Genomic DNA, 19,714 nt, shown 5'->3' with positions numbered 1-19,714 from the left:
TCCTCTAATTATGAATTATAGTGATCAAGTGAATTCTTTTACAGTTGCATGTTCTAATGAATATTGGTTATGGAACTTTCGATTTGGACACTTGCACTTTTCTGGTTTAATATTGTCGTAGAAGAAACAGACGATCAAAGGATTACCTTCCATCAAAGAACCTACTAGTACTTGTAAGTGTTTCATCTCGGGAAAACAACACCGTGAAAGGTTTCCAAAGGGATTTGCATACCGAGAAAAGAAACCTCTTGAGTGTGCATACAGACTTCTGTGGACCTATAAGGAAATAGTCAATTGGTGGCAGTAGTTACTTCCTCACTTTCATTGATGACTATAGAAGAAAGAGTTGGGTTTACTTCTTGAAGAAAAAGTCTGAAACTTTTGCAAAGTTCAAAGAATTCAAAGCCTTAGCAGAGAACCAAAGTGATCAACAAATCAAGGTATTAAGGTCATATCATGGTGGAGAATATGGTTCAAAGGCATTCCATGATTAGTGCAAACAACATGGAATCAGAGGATAGTTTACAACCAGATACACATTGCAACAAAATCGTGTAGCAGAGAGAATGAACAGGACAATTATGAACATGGTAAGAAGCATTTTGAAAGGGAGAAACTTGTCTAATGAGTATTCGACAGAAACAATTGCATGTGCTATTTATGTGATCAACATATCTCGTACAAAGAGTGTCATGAAAAGAGTACCATAAAAAGAATAGTTAGGTATATCTTGCATTGTATCTCATCTCTGAGTGTTTGGATGTGTATCTAATTCACATGTGCCTAAGGAGTGAAGTGGAAAATTAGATGATAAAAGTGAAAAATGTATATTTACTGGTTATAGTGAGAATCAAAATCTTACAAATTGTATCTCTGTCACAAAGAAGACCGTAATTAGCAGAGATGTTGTGTTCAAATAACAAGAGTCATGGAATGTAACTATAGACAAAACAATTCATGCACAAGTGCCACTGATGGAAGAAGATTATGTAGCTGAAAAGGAGCAACAAGAATCACAGGTGAAGACAACAAACAAAGACACACCAACAAGGACTCCAAGATTTTCAGAGCAGCATGGATCTTCAAGCATATCAATAGATTGAGACTCTCCAAACAATCAATCAGGTGATGAATCAAGCAATGGTAAGAGAAATATGAGAAGTCTGAAAGATATTTATGATGATTTGGATGTTAGTTGAAATTTTGCATTGTTATCATTCCAACCTTCTTCATTTGAATAAGAAATGAGAGATGAAAATTGGGTGCAAGCCACGAATGAAGAAATTGAAGCTATTCAAAAGAATGATACATGGGATCTAGTTGATTTACCAAAGGACAAAAATCTCATTGGTGTAAAGTGGGTGTACAAGACAAAGTTGAATGACAAAGGTGAAATTGATAGATTTAAAGCTAGACTTCTAGCAAAATGATTCTCGCACAACTGGGAATATATTTTGGAGAAACATTTACTCGGGTAGCCAGATTGGATACTGTAAGAGAAATTCTAGCTAAAATATCTCAGAATAAGTGGAAATTATATTAGATGGATGTGAAATTAGCCTTGTTGAATTGAATTCTAGAAGAAGAAATTTATGTGCAGCAACCTCCAGGTTATGAAGTTGAAGGTAACGGAGATAACGTTTACGGGTTGAAGAAATCGCTTTATGGACTCAAGCAAGTGACTAGAGCTTGGTATAGCATAATTTACAACAACATGATTAAGAATGGATTTTACAGAAGCAACATTGAGCTTACCTTGTACACAAAGGTAAATGAGCATGGGCAGATTTTGATTGTTTTCTTATATGTTGATGAGATGATTTTTACAGGTGATTTTGAGTTAGATGAATTTAAAGCATACATGATGAAAGAATTTTAGATGACAGATCTTGGTCTCATCAAATATTTTCTTGGCATAGAAGTTGAGCAATCTAAATAAGGAGTTTTTATTTGTGAAAATAAATATGCCAAAGATTTGTTGAAAAGATTCAGGATGGAAAATTGCAAACCTGTCCCTACACCAGTTGCAAGATGTACAAATTTAAGAAAGGATGATGAAGGATCATATGTCAATCCAACTCTATTCAAAACATTGGTTGACAACCTCATTTATCTCACAGCTACAAGACCAGATATCATGCAAGGAGTGAGTTTGATTTCCATATTTATGGAGACACCAAAAGACACACATTGGAGTGCAGGAAAAAGAATTTGATATACATAGTAGGAACTAGAGAATGTGGCATCATGTATGCAAGCACAAAAAGAAGGATTTGATTGGTTACATAGATAGTCATTTTGCCAGAATTTTGGTTGATAGGAAGAGAAATTTTAGTTTTGTGTTACATCTTAGTTCAGGTGTGATTTCATGGGCATCTAAGAAGCAATCCATTTTGACACTTTCATCATTAGAAGCAGAATATGTAGCAGCAACATCAACAACATGTCATGCAGTTTTGTTAAGAAGAGTATTCGATGGACTCAAGCAGAAACAACAAGGATCAACAACAATATATTGTGACAACACCTAAGGGATTGCACTATCCAAGAAAATATTATTTTAATTCATTGCCTTAGGGATTAAAATAATATTTTTTCTAGGCTTCCACTGGTGTCAAGGGACCAATGCATCCTAAACCTAAAAAATCTTCAGAAATCTGAGTGCTCACCCCCTTGGAATTGCTCTGTTTTCTTTTTCTTTCCAAATTTCTAGCAAAAATCTAACAATATTAGTGAGGGCCTAGTCTTGCAAAGATGACTGGATTGTGACTTTATACAAATGTAGATATGCAATTTATAGAGACAAGTGAGTGATATGAATGGGAAAATTCACAAGATAGAAAGCACTCATTGGAATTAAGAAAATATTATTTTAATTCATTGCCTAGTTATTTCATATTAATTTTGGAATACTATTTTCAAAATCCTAATTTAATTACCAATCATTATTAGGTGTGTTAGTGTTAGTCATTTCTACCTATCACCAGTGATCAAATAAGAAAAATAATGATTTATCTGTTTATTTTTCATGATTGGATCAAATTTGACAAGGAATGATAATAAAATAGTGATTAAATTAATTATTCCTAGAAGAAAATCAAATAAATAATGATTTATTTAATTATTCTTCATGGGTTTAACCATAAATTACTTAATAAAGTTGGTTTATTAGGTAATTTCTCACGGTGAAAGCAATTTTACTATGATAAAATTGGCTTTACATGGTGTACATCGATCCATCTAGTAAATTAGGCTAGATGATCAACTTTTTGGTGATAACAGATTTCCCCCCAACGTACGAGTGTTAGGAGAAAAACGTATGACCGAAGTACGTTGTAAAGACACAATCACTTAGATAGCACATGGGAGTCAAGGAGAGAGAGAGAGAGAGAGATCAATGAAGCTAAAGCTGAGAGAGGATAGTGGCAAATGGGGCGAGACTAATGCAAGTCTCCTTTTATGTTTGTGGTACCAGACCTTAATGAGGTGGGGGAGGCATACCCATACCCGCCAAGATAAATTAGTACAAAAAGAATGGTTCACCTAGAAACATGAAACTGAGCAATGAAGTACATGTTGAATGGTACATGACATGCTGACATAACAGGGCCAAAAAATAATACAATATGAGCCATATACATATTGTACTTGGTAAAAACATGATCTAGGGATGAATACAATAATATCTGAGTACATGAGATACAAAGCCCCTTCCCTCAAGAAATGGCTGGGAGGGAGGGTAGAACAACTGGAGAAGCCCCGCTGAACAGGGAAGGGCTCTGCAAAACTGAAAGGATCATCTGAAGGAGACATGCATGCGATGGACATTGCGATCGAAAGGAACTGAACTAATAAACTCTGCAGAACTGCATCTGAGGTTGTAGTATAGTAGGTATGCATCTAGGCATGTGGAGGGCTACCTGAAGGGCCACCCCCTCATGAGGTCTAAAACATCTCACACACATCCGGGAAGCACTGGTATAGCCTCTTGCATCACTGGACCATCAAGTGTGTGGATCACAAACATGAAACGATCAAGTCAAAGGGAAATAATTGGACCCTTTTCTCAATCCAAGCCACTGAACAAGAATGGAAGCTAGAATCGAGATACATCGCTCTCTAAGTCGTTCTTCTTGAATGAATGAGCTAATTCTGGTAGAATAGGGTCCGCGATAGATGAAGCAATGAGGATCCTCAACTAAAGCACTAGGGAAAATAGTAATGTGATTGATGGACTGAAGCCAGGGATAATGGGGAAATGGGACTGAGGGACAAACAAATAAATACCCTTTTCAGAGCATAAAGTGCATGGTTGACCTAGCAGCAACTAACTCAACTCTGGAGGGGATGGGGACAGTATAACTGGAGGCCAAAATGGGCAACACTAGATGAACGGTATGCAAATATGGATCGAATACTTTGACATGAGATGATGGGACATGAAATAGACTTCAAGAATGCAAGGGTGACTCAATGACGCTACCACACAAACTAGGCCCAGTGGGGACCATGAAAACATGAGTAAATGATGGTTAATCATGAAAAAAATCGACATATGGTATGAAAAGTATTAAGAGGAGGTGGACCTCAAAGTACAAGTGTCGTTTTATGATGAAATTTTATTTTGAGAGACGATGAATTGACCTTCTTGGAAAAATGGTTTCTCGGTTAAGTGTTAAATCATAAAAAAATGAGGAAGACCCATTTTAGGGCTCAGTGAGAGATTTCCAATGGTACTGATGGTTCATCAAGCTAAGCTATGGTATAGTCACAATGGGCGATAGAAAAATTGTAGGTGTTTCTCCAAAAGGACGTTTTCCCCCCAATTTGAGACGAGGAGAATGTGCTAAATCTTCTGGAGATTGTAGCGGACAAACCAACCATTGGAATCGGGATCTACAACTTTCAGGAAAGTGGCCTTACTTGTCTTAAGATGGCCTTAATGCTTCTTGGAATGATGGTTCCTAGTGAAGACTTAAGGGAAGAGGAAGACGAGAATGAACTACTAGAGGAGGTCTAGAATCATCCCCACCCAATAAGTCAAACATGGGGACTTTGTGGACATAAAGTAGAATATTTGAAGATATGGTATCAAATGTCTATGATATGCGATGTGCATATGGCTAGTTGGAGAGGCCGGTTGTTATCGGGAAAACTAGTGTCCATTCAGAGCTGCTAGTCCCACTAAGACGGGTAGCTATCTTAGAAACAAACAAACCAAAGTTACTTGTGTTTTCTTTTATGAGAGATAGATGAGAGAGAAGCAGAGAATACCAACCTCAGTTTTTCACTAGTGTCTTTGCTTGTTTCCTCTCTCCCTTGATACAACTTTCACCACTCATTTCTCACTTGTCCCGCTTCAAAGAGAACCTGTGGAATCAAAGCAGCATAATACCATCAAAGCATAGAGATCGATAACCATAAACAATATAGGATCAGATGTATATTAACCATACAAATGCATACATAAATACAAGATTCAAAGATATACAAGTATATGGAGGAAAACTCAAATAGCTTTATTTATAGAAGTAGTATAAGAGAGGATTACAACCAAGCTATCTAATCTAGCACCATCCTCCCAGCATGAAAGCCCTCTTCACCTCATGAAAAGCTAGATCACCCAACAATAAAACGTTCCATAGAGAAACAAATAGCACTTCCTTACAAAATACAAAATTCCAGCCTTTGGATATCTAGGATGAGGGATCCATATATAGATATTTGCAGGTGGGTGAGTCAGCTTTTGGGATTTTTATTAGTGTCATTTCACTGATATTTCTTGGTTCCACTTGGAGATTTCATGATCTCTTACTCATCCCTAGGTGAATTCAGAGAGGCAAGTGTCAAATGAGTAGTTTCTAGAAGATTCTCTAGGTTTCCACCTTGTTATAGACATATTTTGGCACTGCAACCCCAATCACATATGTCCATAAACCAAGGGCTTCTCAACCCATAAAAAGTTTTGTTTCAAACCCTAAAGGATCAAGGTCAACTAATTACATTATTTCCCAGAAGTTCTCCCTGGAAAAATACTTAGAACTAGTCAAAACTGAACCATACAGACTACTCCATGCTGAGGGTACGATGCATCTCACCTGCTACACACAAAGGGTGCAATGCATACTAAAAATCCCTTCTGTAGGGTGCGAAGAGTGAGAGCAGACAAATGGCAGAGGCAGTTTGCTAGGTGGAAACCTAGAGAATCTTCTAAAAACTGTTCATATGACACTTGCCTCTCTGAATTAACCCAGGGATGAGTAAGAGATCATGAAATCTCCAAGTGGAACCAAGAACTATCAGAGAAATGACACTAATCAAAATCCCAGAAGCCGACTCACCCACCTATACATATCTATATATGGATCCCTCATCCTAGAGATCCAAAGGCTAGAATTTTGTATTTTCTAAGGAAGTGCTATTGGTTTCTCTATAAAGCATTGTATTGTTGGTTGATCTAGCTTTTCATGAGGTGAAGAGGGCTTTCATGCTGGGAGGATGGAGCTGGATCAGACAGCTGGGTTGTAATCCTCTCTTCTATACTTCTATCAATAAATCTATTTGAGTTTTCCTCCATATACTTGTATATTTATGAATCTTGTATTTGTGTATGAATTTGTATGGTTAATGTACATCTGATTCTATGTTCTTTATGGTTATAGATCTCTATGATTTGATGGTATTTTTCTGCTTTGACTCTATAGGTGTTCTTTGAAGCGAGACAAGTGAGAAAGGAGTGGCAGAAGCTTTATCAAGGGAGAGAGGAAAAAGCAAGGAGCTAAGCAAAAGACTAAGGTTGGTGCTCTCTACTTCTCTCTCATCTATCTCTCATAAAGGAAAAGATGAGTAACCTTGAATTGTTTGTTTCTAAGATAGCTACCCATCTTAGTGGGACTAGTAGATCTGAATAGACACTTATTTTCCTGATAAAAAAATGGCGACTCCACTGGGGAGCGAATAGTTTGATTGTTAGTCACTGTTGTTTGCTTTATAAACTACAGAAGGAGCCTGAAGTTAAGCCAGCTAGCCTTCAAATTGATTTTGCTATGCAACTGCAAATTAGATCAATGCTAGTTCAGTCAATCTTCAAGTTAGTTTATGAATTGAACATCTGACTTGCAAACATCCTAAGTGCTCTGGGGGTAGCTCAAATAAACTCATTAGATCAGCCCCTACACTTTGTGTTTACTGTCTATCATTAGCTCAGCCTAAGTCCCTGAACTTCGCTGCAAACTGTGAGTGAAAACCAAGCTCAGTGTCGTCCCTGGACCATCACACTGTCTCTCATTGGCAACTTGGATGCATCGCACCTCCCATGTGTTGTAGGTGAGATGAATCCCTATTTCACTGTGTTATAGGTGTGATGATTGAATGAGACTATTTCCACCTCCAGATTTTGGTTTTTCCTTCATTGTTTTCAGCTCTATTTAGTAGTTTTGTTGTCTATGATCAGTATATCACTTTTGAAACTCTCTTCCTTTGCATTATTCAACCTCCATTGATAAGGAATTGTAAATGTTTTTTATGTATTTTTCATCAGTTACAGTCCTCCTTTGCAAAAAGTAGCTTAATCTAACTGTCGTCTTTTGATTTGAAAGTGTCGCAAGTGTCGTTTTCAGTCAAACAAAAGAGTGTCATAAAGTTTTACTCTTTTAGATAGTCGATTACACTTTTATCATTGTATTTGATTTGAATCATCAATTCTTTGAAGTGTCGAAAGCATTTTTCAAGTCAAAATTGAAAGTGTCGTCTAAATCTTCCTTTCGTTTTTGAAAAGAAACTTCTAAAGTGTCACTTTGAGGAAAGATAGTTCAGATCTGTACTTAGTTTTCTTTTGTCATTCTCACATTAAGGAAACAAAAAAAAAAAATACATGCATGTTCATTTGCATTTAGATTGTATGTGGAAATTGATTTAGGACAGTGCATCTTAGTGTGTGCTCTCTTCTCTATGTTGAGAGAATTTTACTTCTCTTTCCTTAGTAGCTAGGATTTTCATTGCTAAAAGAATGTGAACGACTGTTTATCATCTTAGATTGCATATTTAGGAATTGTATATCTACATCACGTGCTGAACCTTAAAGGAAAACTTCTTAAGAAAGATCAACAGTAAAATAAACCTCAATGAACATAAAAACACTTTGGTACCTAACACACAACATCTAGAAGTCTAGGCTAGAGACATATTCCAGTGTCGTAAAGCCTGGTAACTATCGTTTTCATTGTAGGTTGGGTGATTCCTCCTTGACAAGTGCCAGTACGGACTTGTGCTCCCACGTACCATCAAGTATATATTTGGAGACTACAATAGGCTATATCCTTTATCCTTAGGAAGCCGTGTCTGCCGCCCTATCGATCGCAATGCACTGAACACAACATTCGGGAAGATTGATTGCCATATGTAAAAAGTATTCTATAGTTTTGCCATTGGTTTGGTAATCCATGTCTAGATTTCCAGAGTAGTCACTTTCGTTCCTTTTGAGACTCCTTAAAAGAAAAGGTCCATCTGAGCACTTGTTACTTCAAGCTCATTAAAAATCGAAGGCGACTAGAGTCATCTTTAGCTTTCTCTCGACTCTTAAAAATTGAAAATGCAAGTTGTGTCAAAGCATCATAAAATTCATTTAATTCGGAATAACTTTTCCCCTTTTTATTTTGAGTTGATCAAGTGATCTGAAATCGTGGAAGAAGGTCAATCAAAACCCCGTCGTTCACAGAGACTAATGAGCCAACTGTCTTTGACTCTGGAAACAAAACCATTCTAAACCAAGCGATCTCATTTAACTGTGTCAAAGTCTCCTGGTTTATTTGAAACTTGTGTTTCAACATCCCCAGAGATTCCAGTTACTCCAACTATTTTTGGTATCCCTGCCTCTACAGAAGAAGTTCCGCAGATACAAGAGGACATTAGAACTAATCCTAGTGTAACGACAAACACTTCTATTCCTGAACCAGCTCCATCTAGGGCTGATTCAGAAGGTGTCACCCCTCCAACGTCTGTCACTGTAGAGTCTATACCTTCTTCAACACCGGAAATATTTTACGAACCTGACAGTCTGCCTCTTCCATCTGGATTGATTGCTATAGAAGAGATTGTGGAGGATCTTCCATCCAGTACTCCATTTCATTTTGGAACTGGGATCCACCTATATCCTTCTACTACAGAAGTTAGTCACCCTTCATTGCAAGTTCCTATAGAATCGCTAGGAAATCTTTTGGATAGACTCGATATGTCTAAACAACCATCGACATCTAGGACTGTGTCATCCAATACGGTAGTAGCAGAACCTCCTGCCACCACTCCGACAATGTTCACTAGCGTACCATTTGTCCCAACTAGTTCTCAACCACTAGATGGAGTCCACCCAGGGACTATTTCGACAGTATGGTCTGTTCCTATTTGTTCATTCGAAACCTTATCTGGAATTTCTTATGTTGAGTCTCAACAAATTGATCCTTCGCAACAGTATCAATTTGGGTAGTCTAGTCTCCAAAGGCCAATTTTCCCTTTGAACACTGGATTGTTGTCATATGGGGGGCAGTATGCCTTCTCATTGTTCCCTCTGGGAGAATAACCATATGAGAGTTCAAAGCAGAATTTGGGTCAAGCTGGAATCACATCCAGTTGTTGGGTACCAATACTGCCTCAACAGCCGAGAGTTGTATATTCAATGCAACAAAATCAACCTGTGTCAAACATTTCCACTACACCGGTTATTATGATGGTGTCGCAAGTACCAGTGCTACCTGTTGTATGTCAACCTCCAGTCTCTCAAGTCATAATACAACGGCCTCTTGTCTCCACAACTCAATCACAACCGCCGATTAGTGGCTCCTTAACTGAAGCGACTCAGGCTCAAACAGGTACTATAACCCCTCATCTTGGTCAAACATCTAGTATTGGGCAACAGCAAATGGTCTCATAGCCATGGTTGGTGCAATATCAACAACCGCAATTCCAGCAAGCTTACCGAGGACCTGAACAACAAAGCTTTGCAGGTAATGGGCAGCCGTATATTCAAAATGGTTACCAACAATCATATTATAATGGTTACACCCATCAACCTTATCAAAGTTATCAGCATCAAATACATTATGCTGGTATGCAAAGACCCACGACTCAAGCGATCCCATCTTATCCTGGGTATGCTTTGCCAAATCTGAATCAACAGTTGCCTTTCTTAGCAACTTTAGAATTACCAGATCTGAATCGGCTAACAAATGATCCAATTGATTATGCCCCTTGGTGGCTGGCGATTCCTCATAAAATTCCATCAGATATTCCTAAATTCAATGGAAATCCGGGTGAATATCCATCAAATCATGTGATGACCTTTCATCTGTGGTGTTCGTCCAACACTCTCAATGATGATTCGATTAGGCTTCACCTTTTTCAGCGAACGTGAACTGGTCCAGCAGCAAAATGGTACATCGAATTGCCTAGAGCTTCATTTGATAACTTCAGCACCCTTGCCACCACCTTTTTAACCCATTTTCCGCTACCCATAAGGTATGAAATAGGAATGGAGCTTCTTATCAATTTTAAGCAGACGACAGCCACTCATATATCTGATCATATTCATGAGTGGCGATGTCGTCGTCGATTGGTAAAGACCTATGTTCCTGATCAACTTCTAGCTGAGTGGTTTATTAATTCGCTATTACCTTATATTATAGAAGATGTGGCAAAGGGAGGAGTCATCACTAAAGAGCAAGTCATTGCTCGTGCACAATATCTAGACTTGATCTATACTCAGTCTGGCATGCTCTATGACAAAATCCATAATGCTCCTTAACCAGAATTTTCCATTCCTCCTCCTCCTAAATCAAACAAAGACTCTCATGTGGGCGATGGTGTGATTGGCACCTCAAGCACACAAGCCGCAAAGGCCCCATCTGGTAATGCCCTTGTAGTTTCTAGTAAAAATGCAAATGACAAACTTCTTGGCTCAGAGGTTAACGTTGTGTCGACCGACAAAGGAAAAGAACCGAAGCAACCAGGGAGCAAGAAGAAAGGGAAAAACAAGAAGAAGAATCAGGAAGATTCGACTCCTAAAAAATCTTCTGCAAACCCTTCTGGGCAAAAGAAACCTAGTCAGCCATGTCACATATGTGATGAGGACCATTGGACGAGAGATTGTCCACATAAAGCTGAGCTTAAGAAGTTCTTTAAGAGTTCAAAAACCTCAGCGGTATTGACTGATCTGTTTCCAAACCCAGAAACCAATTTGGTTGCTACCGAAAATCCTTCCCCTTCCCAAGTGCTTATGTTTTCCATTTCAAACAGCGAAATGATGCTTTGATATCAACAAGGAATAAATATTATGGGAATCCACAGATGTCGAACAATAAGGCTTCAGATCAACCTAGTAGTTCGACAACAACTTTGACCAAAGTTGTGCCACCCATCATTCCTAAGCTAACAATAAAGCCACCAAAGGGAGTAGTACACAAATTGACATTTAATCCTCGTGCTCGGGTAGCACAGAATTATAATATAGTAGAGGATCTGGCCCAATCGCCATCTGCTATGTCGACACTTGAATTACTGCAAAATTGCCCCTCCCAAAAATAGGCTCTATTATCAGCAATAGGTGGGATTGACCCAACGGATTCCAATCTTGTGGCCTTTTATCATAAAGGATACGAACCTCAGTTACCAACTCAACTCGCTTTCCTCATCCAAGTGAAAGCCCTCAACAAAACTGTTCATCGAACAATCATTGATGAGGAGGTATCTACCTCCATTATGTCAATGATTTGCTGGAAAAATTTAGGCTCACCACCCTTGTCAAGATCATCAACGACATTAAAAGCATTCGATGGACGAACATACACCCCATACAGGATTTTAAGTAACTTGCAAGTTGAACTGGGGGCCAAAATAGTAGAAATTGACATTGAAGTTATTGATGGAAATCTCGATTACAATATCCTACTGGGAAGGCCCTTGATTTATGCTATGGCTACTATTGTGTCAACATATTTTAGAAAGATTGCATTTCCCTTCCAAGGAGGAATTACAATCGTTGACCAACAGACCTTTCTCCCCAACAGTTCACAAGTTACAAAAAGCATTCCAATGATCCATGGAAGCTCTCAATCGCTTCAAAATGTCGGAGTAGGCCTTCTAAAAGACCCTGCCTTAATGGGTACTTTTACCCTACCGCCTTCGAGTAATCTGGCAGAAGTGGCCATGGTGGAAACCTATCATATGATATCTTCTACATCATCAAATATTAAGAAGAACTCTGACCATTTTTGGATCACCAAGGACGGTTATTATCTTGTGTCGACCTCGTTACAAAATGAAACAAGGGTTATGAGGATAGTTCTTTTACTCTGTCAACCTCATTAAAAAATGAAACAAATCCCTTTCCAAATCAAGTCTTTGATTACGAACTCGTAAAATCCAAGTTGAGTCTTTACAAGATCTTGAAAGTGAACCTTCATTCCATCCACCTCGTTGAATGCAATGAAGCTTGGGGGGCATGCACCTCGATTTGCATCACTACGCTGGGGGCATGGGAACTTATAACAAGCATATTTTTTCATTTCAAGCTTGTGTAAACATGAAACCGAATTTGAGCAGTGTTACCGCAGGGTTCAAGCTCGTTAAAAAATAAACCCACCAATGAGCAATGTTTCCGCAAATTTCAAGCTCGTTATAAAATAAACCTAGCACTGAGCACATGTTGGCACAAGGTTCAATCTCATTAAAAAATAAACCCACATTTTGGTAAATAACCTTTGTGATCTCATTACTATCAACCTTCTGAGCCTTTGTCATGTTCTTACCGTCACCTCCACTCTTTTTGCCAATCATACGCCTCCACTTAATTGTTTACCCTTTTAAGGAATAGCTGCAATGAGTGGTCCTGTAAACCACCCTCTTCACATCACCATGTTTTGAGAAGTTCCAAGATTACCCGGAACCAGTTGCTACCCGAAAACACCACTCGTTCCTCAAATACCGAGTCTCCTTTAAACCCTTTTCAGACTCGTTAAATATGAAAAGATTGTCGAGCATTCCAGCTCGTTAAAGTTTTTGGAAATAACGAGTCTACTTTAAACTCTTTTCGGACTTGCTAAATATGAAAAGATTGACGAGCAATTGGCCTCTCCAGCTCGTTAAAGTGATTGGAAGTGCCATCCCTCCTCTATATTTTAATCTTTTTGAACCTGAGGGATCATTACACAAAAGGATCGAGCACTTGTCTTTTTCGACTCGCTAAAGTGATCAGAAAAGTCATCCCTTTCGTATTATTTTATACTTTTTCGGACTTAAGGGATTATACTGTGAAAAAGGACTACTGGAGTTTCCTTTCCATCTCTTTTCAGACTCTCTAAAATTGAAAAGGACTGAGTTATCTTTGTCGTTAAACTAGTTAAAACAATAGCGACAAACTTGTACATGCAGACAAGAGCGAATTTCACTATCGCTAGGCTCACTAAAAAATAGCGACAGGTTTGCTCGTAGGGCCAATTATAGAACAAGAATATGTTATCCTCCTCAAGCTTGACAAAAATAAAGAGGTACTGGTTAGTAATGACTAGGGAGAAATTGGGAAGAAAACTTGAAAAAATTCATTGGTAGCAGGTCACTCTTGAACATGACACTTTCACTCCATCACCATGATTGAGTCAGGTTGGGTTATTCCATTCACCGGTCATATCACCATTGGTCCTCTGTACCATCCATTTTTTGGGGTTAACGCTACCGATCCATTTTCAGTGTCGCCGATATTTTCAAGAGAAGTCGCTCAGATAATTCACCAACCCAGCTTATGCCTCATCTGCTGCAATACTTTCACTCTCCACTTTTCATGACTGCCACCCTGAACCTTGTATCATCAAATAGTTTTCACCTCCACAAAATCATTTGCTCCATTCTGTGTTGTAGATGTGGGATTCATTAAGGCCCTCCTACGACGGGTCACTTCCTGTCAACATCAACTCATTATCCAAGAAGTCAACTTAGGAACAACACTTTCAGTACTTTGAAGCTTGCATGCCTCAATGGCAGGTTTCTCACTTCTGGCGATAGGTTTACATCAATGGCCTTCGATCGAAAGATTTTACATGGTGTTCGACATCAACTCATGTATTCACACCACGTGAATTGTAATGCAGTACCTTGAGGGTCATTATCATTATCGATGATTCCTCTCGCACTTGTTAACAGCTTACATCATTGGCTGGTAATCAGGCGATGTCTTTCCATGTTCGACACCAAAACCTCTTTTCACATGGATTGACTTGTACTCTGGCCGAAGATTGAACGAGTTTGAAGACCCCAGATCTAGTTTCATCCATCCAAGTTGCGATATATTCAGGAAAATAAAGACATCAAATGTACATCATAGCTGCACAGATAATCATCCAAGCCAAGGGATTATGGCTCTACCAGAATCATCAGTCTGCCACACAGACGATTGTCTCTCCTATGTACATGAAAATGAATTTATAAAGCCGAGCATGGGAATGACCAACTCAGCTAGATCATGAAAATATTATGAAGATACTGTATTGTATTGTATCTTATTACAGGTCACCTTCTAGTTCGAAAAACCTCGGATCCTCATGATAAACCATTTGACCCGACATCAGAAGATTTATAACCTCATGCTTTAGGGGGCAACTATTATAGACATATTTGGACACTGCAATGCCAATCACATATGTCCATAAACTAGGGGCTTCTAAACCCCTAAAAGTGTTGTTTCAAACCCTAAAGGATCAAGGTCAACTGATTACATCATTTCCCAAAAGTTCTCCCTGAAAAACTACTCAGAACTGGTCAAAACAGAACCATACAGTTTGCTCCATGTTGAGGGTGTGATGCATCTCACCTACTACACACAAAGGGTGTGATGCATAATAAAAATCCCTTCTGTAGGGTGCGATGAGTGAGACCAAACAAATGGCAGAGGCAGTTTGCTAGGTGGAAACCCAGAGAATCTTCTAGAAATTGCTCATATGACACTTGCCTCTCTGAATTCACCCAGGGATGAGTAAGAGATCATGAAATCTCCAAGTGGAACCAAGAACTATCAGAGAAATGACACTAATCAAAATCCCAGAAGCTGACTCACCCACCTGCAGGTATCTATATATGGATCCCTCATCCTAGAGATCCAAATGCTGGAATTTTGTATTTTGTAAGGAAGTGTTGTTGGTTTCTCTGTAAAGCATTGTATTGTTGGGTGATCTAGCTTTTCATGAGGTGAAGAGGGCTTTCATGCTGGGAGGATGGCACTGGATCAAACAGTTGGGTTGTAATCCTCTCTTCTACTACTTCTATCAATAAAGCTATTTGAGTTTTCCTCCATATACTTGTATATTTCTGAATCTTGTATTTGTGTATGCATTTGTATGGTTAATGTACATCTAATTGTATGTTGTTTATGGTTATATATCTCTATGCTTTGATGGTATTTTGTTGCTTTGACTCTACGGGTGTTCTTTGAAGTGAGACAAGTGAGAAAGGAGTGGTGGAAGCTCTATCAAGGGAGAGAGGAAACAAGTAAGGAGCCAAGCAAAAGACTAAGGTTGGTGCTCTCTGCTTCTCTCTCATCTATCTCTCATAAAGGAAAACATGAGAAACTTTGAATTGTTTGTTTCTAAGATAGCTACCTGTCTTAGTGGGACTAGCAGATCTGAATAGACACTAGTTTTCCCTATAACACACCTAGAAAAATTCCTCTGCCATTTGTTTTCTCTAGCTCATCACACTCTACAGAAGGGCCTTTCAGTATGCATCGCACCCTTTGTTTGTAGCAGGTGAGAGGCATCGCACCCTCAACATGGAGTAGTTTGTATGGTCCAGTTATAACTAGTTTTGAGTACTTTTTTAGGGAGAACTTCTAGGAAATGATGTAATTAGTTGACCTTGATCCTTTAGGGTTTGAAACAACACTTTTATGGGTTTAGAAGCCCTTGGTTTATGGGCATATGTGATTGGGGTTGCAGTGCCCAAATATGTCTATAATAGTTGCCGCCTAAAGCATGAGGTCGTAAATCTTCTGATGTCGAGTGAAATTCTTTATCATGAGGATCCGAGGTTTTTCGAACTGGAAGGTGACCTGTAATAAGACACAATAAAATACATTATCTTCATAATATTTTCATGATCTAGCTGAGGCAGGAATTCCCATCCTCAGCTTTATAAATTCATTTTCATGTACATAGGACAAACAATCGTCTGTGTGGTAGACTGATGATTCTGGTAGACCCATCATCCCTTGGCTTGGATGATTATCTATGTAGCTATGATGTACATTTGATGTCTTTATTTTCCTGAATATATCGGAGCCCGGATGGATGAAACTAGATCCGGGGTCTTCAAACTCGTTCAATCTTCACCTGGAGTACAATTCGATCCATGAGAAAAGATTTACTGGTGTCAAACATGGAAAGACATCGCCTGATTACCAGCCAATGATGTAAGCTATTAATAGGTGCGAGAGGAATCACTGATAATGATAATGACCCTCAAGGTATTGCAGTACAATTCACGTGGTGTGAATACATGAGTCGATGTCAAACACCATGTAATATCTTTCGGTCAAAGGCCATTGATGTAAACCTGTCGCCGAAAGTGAGAAACTTGCCATTGAGGTATGCAAGCTTCAAAGGACTGAAAGGGTTGTTCGTAAGTCGACTTCTTGGATAATGAGCTGAAGTTGACAAGAAGTGACCCATCGTAGGAGGGCCTTAATGAATCCCACATCTATGACATGGAATGGAGCAAATGATTTTGTGGAGGTGAAAACGATCTGATGATACAAGGTTCAAGGTGGCGGTCATGAAAAATGGAGAGTGAAGGTATTGCAGCAGATGAGGCATAAGCTAGGTTGGTGAATTCTCTGAGTGACTTCTCTTGAACATATCGGTGACACTGAAAATGTATTGGTAGCATTAACCCCAAAAAATGGATGGTACGAAGGACCAATGGTGATATGACTGGTGAACGGAATAACCCAACCCGACTCAATCATGGTGATGGAGTGAAAGTGTTATGTTCAAGAGTGACTTGCTACCAATGAAATTCTTCAAGTTTTCTTCCCAATTTTTCCCTAGTCATTGCTGACCAATACCTCTTTATTTTTATCAAGCTTGAGGAGGGTAACCTATGCTTGTTCTATAATTTTCCCTTTAGGCAAGCCTGTCACTATGTTTTAGCGAGCCTAGCAACAGTGAAACTCGCTCTTGTTTGTAATGGACAAGTTTGTCGGTATTGTTTTAACGAGTTTAACGACAAAGATAACTCGGTCCTTTTCAGTTTTAGAGAGTCTAAAAATAGATGGAAAGGAAACTCCAGTAATCCTTTTTCGTAGTATAATCCCTTAAGTTCGAAAAAGTATAAAATAATACGAAAGGGATGACTTTACCAATCACTTTAACGAGCTGAAAAAAGACAAGCGCTTGATCTTTTTGTGTAATGATCCCTCAGGTCCAAAAAGATTAAAATATAGAGGAGGGATGGCACTTCCAATCGCTTTAATGAGTTGGAGAGGCCAATTGCTCGGTAATCTTTTTATATTTTATGAGTCTAAAAAGATCTTAAAAGAGACTTGTCTTTCAGGAACGAGTGATATTTTTGGGTAGCAGCTAGTTCCAGGTAAGGTTGGGAACTTTTCAATCATGGCAGTGTAAAGAAGGTGGCTAACAGAATCACTCATGGAGGCATATGATTGGCTAAAAAGTGGAGGTGATGGAAAGAACACGACCAAGGCTCAAAAGTTGATAGTAATGCGATCACAAAAGTTATTTACCCAAAGTGAGTTCATTTTTTAATGAGCTTGAACTCTGGGGGAACATATGCTCATAGCTAGGTTTATTTTTTAACGAGCTTGAACTTTACGGAAACTTTGCTCATGCCAGTCGTATAATAAGGATGTCTCTCATTAGTATGTTCATTTTTTAGGGAGCTTGCCCCATGCGCAACTTTGCTCCGAAGCCTTTTAAATGCAAGCTAGGAACGACCAACTACTATCCTAGGAGTTAAAGAACTACTAAGGTTAGGTAGGATAGCTTCTCGATGGGAAACCTTTCCTTTACTTTGCTGGTGCCATTTGGCCCTTGCAAAGGTGAATGGTTGATCAGACCAATCACCTAACTTAAGCAGTTGAAGTTAGTAAAAAACTATGGGGTTAGAGTTACGCTGGTTGCTTTTCACTTGCGTACAAAAGGTTTGCATGCCCCCAGGTATAAAGAGAAGTAGAGTTTCCAGGTTACCATATGGAAGTTCTTGCATTAAAGCAAGGTTGTTTCATCCGCATTTGCAGACAAAACACTTCCTTGGCTCTGTCCATCGAAATAGACAAAGGTGAATGGTGGGAGCTTCCACTCACATAAACTTTGAAGAGGGAATCCTTTTCCAGTCTAATCCCATTTTCCTAAATAGATTGGTGTGTCAAACTAGTCGCATATCCTACGTGGAAACCTACCTTATACCTAGGGTTTTCCTACCGAAGCAGACTAGGGCGCATGCCCCCTGGATTTAGTCACATTCACCGAATCACTTACGCTCATTAGGTGGATGAAATGGAGGTTGATGAGACATTCTTTGTGCAAAAATACTAGTTAGGGATGGCATTTGACTAGTAGCCGCGTTTGAACCAGGGAATGAAATCTGGTCAACGAGCTGGACCATTATGCCTTCATATGGGAAACACATCACTCGAAAGAGTGAGGAAACAATAACTCCCATGTTGTAAATGTAGTCACGCCCAAGGAGTAGATTGTAATCTAGAGGCCCTTGGACTACCATTACGTTTAGATGAATGGATTTCCTTCTCAAAGTTATAGGAAAATTTGGAAGTATCCCTAAAGGTCGTCTGGTTCCTTTGTTGAAGCCTGATAGATTTTGAATCTCAGGCAGAAGCGATGGCGAACCAAGTGCTTTCCAAGTAGTTGAAGAAAGGATACTCACGGAAGCCCCTTTATCTATGATAGTACCAACCATGATCATTCTATAAGCTTGCACTATGATTTAGAATGGTACATTAGATGGTAGGTAGGGTCTCCCTAGTAGATTATAATCGAAGGAAACGACTAGATTGCTTGGAGGAGGGACCGAATAAATGGCCGGATGAATCTCTGACGAACTACCTTCCTACGGTAAAGGAACAGGTAGATTGCCCGCATGTTCATCAGATTCTGTGTTAACAAAAAGAATTTGAACGGTGTCGTTATCATTCTCTTTGATGACTATATCAGCTGAAGGTGGACCTTCTGAAGACAAGACTGGGTCGACTATCGTCTCGACCTGTTGACTTTGGTTCGGCATGGACTCAGAGGGTTTATCTTCAATGATAGGTGCTTCAACCAACAACAAAGGTGTGTCAGTCAGATTTTCAACTAGCGATGGACTCGGCAAGAGTTTCTTGTATCCAGGAGGAAGTCATTACGATGAAGCAGGATGGTTATCCAAGACTCTTTTAGCTTCGTCCAGGAAAGGACAACGGTGGAGGGCATGATCACCTTCACACAGTATACAAGGAAATTTAGATCTTCCTTTCTATCCATTGACTTCATTTTCACTAGTTGATGGTGTGCTCTCAACATGATCGTTAGAGGTTGAAGACATCGGATTGTCCAAGCAGGGAGACCAGTCTCTTAAGATCCATGGGATGTAAGGACAATCTCGATGATAGTGGTCTCCTTTGCAAATGACACATGGAGATTTAGGTTTGGATGGTGTAGTGTGT

The sequence above is a fragment of the Pinus tabuliformis genome, chromosome 3_1, assembly GCF_031772625.1.
Source record: "Pinus tabuliformis cultivar Carrire ecotype Pingquan chromosome 3_1, CPIR1, whole genome shotgun sequence".
In the NCBI taxonomy this organism is placed as follows: Eukaryota; Viridiplantae; Streptophyta; class Pinopsida; order Pinales; family Pinaceae; genus Pinus; species Pinus tabuliformis.
The sequence above is the reverse complement of the archived record's forward strand: the minus strand, read 5'-3'. Positions refer to the sequence as shown.